This window comes from Octopus sinensis, linkage group LG22, assembly GCF_006345805.1.
Source record: "Octopus sinensis linkage group LG22, ASM634580v1, whole genome shotgun sequence".
NCBI classification, from domain to species: domain Eukaryota; kingdom Metazoa; phylum Mollusca; class Cephalopoda; order Octopoda; family Octopodidae; genus Octopus; species Octopus sinensis.
Genome location: NC_043018.1, coordinates 17,288,937 through 17,289,899, shown reverse-complemented (window position 1 = coordinate 17,289,899; position 963 = coordinate 17,288,937). Strand labels below are relative to the sequence as shown.

The 963-nt window shown below is 37.4% G+C and overlaps 1 non-coding gene across 1 annotated transcript; it reads right to left on the bottom strand.

The window, feature by feature from the left end:
* Nucleotides 1-462: 462 nt before the first annotated feature.
* On the bottom strand, nt 463-581 carry LOC115223345. Its single transcript, XR_003882794.1, has one exon. It is a non-coding gene; the product is annotated as a 5S ribosomal RNA (ribosomal RNA).
* Nucleotides 582-963: the final 382 nt, after the last annotated feature.

The window sequence follows — 963 nt, the reverse complement described above, 5'->3', positions numbered from 1 at the left end:
TCGCCCGGCGTGCTAACGTTTCTGCCAGCCCACCGCCTTCGAAATAGGCATGTATATTGAAAGGATATACCTACTCCAATCATTGTATGTTTTCTTACTCGAATAAGCGCAGATGTGTGATCCTTAAGCCTGATGTGAAGTTTCCGGAATGTGTTACCGATGTGGTGATTCCCACATCTTTCGCATATTATTCACAACATTACGTATGCAACAAGATTTATATTTGTTTTATTGATATGGTAGTCACTGAGCTTATACGTCTTGCTCCTCTCGTATACTTTCCTGGTGCACAGAATTCGATATGAAGATGACTGGCAACGAACCAGTCATATGACGTTCTTTCTAAGAATTATTTTGTTTGAATGACAGAGGTATGCAAGCATACAAGAGCATTGATTGATTCTAGTTTCAGCTCATGAGCTGTGGCCATGCTGGGGCACCGCCATTTAAAGAGGAATGGAATGCTTACAGCACCTAGGTTTCCCAAACGGTCACCCATCTAAGTACTAACTAGGCTCGATGTTGCTTACCTGTGGTGATCGGACGAGAACCGGTGCTTTCAACGTGATATGGCCGTAAGTCATTGCTGTGCATTTGATTAATAAAAAGACCATTAAATGTATTAACTAAAATAATAAAACTCAGTTGATAGGAAATGATATTCTCATACAAATAACATTCTATTCACATTATATGTCTGCTTAACTCAGGAGATAAATTCAGACATTTTTCAATGTTGTATTGTACTGATCAGCAACAAATAATCTTTCCCATCGAATACAAGACTGGCTAATGCATCACAATGAATTAATGATGGGACAAGTATTAAGTATTCAATAACATTATTTATTCACAATATATAATTACATACAATTAACTCTTACATGGCCGTTATATTCCGTACATCGATATTGAACTGAATTAGTTAAAGTCCTCCATTTTCAGTGTGCGTCTGAATTATTT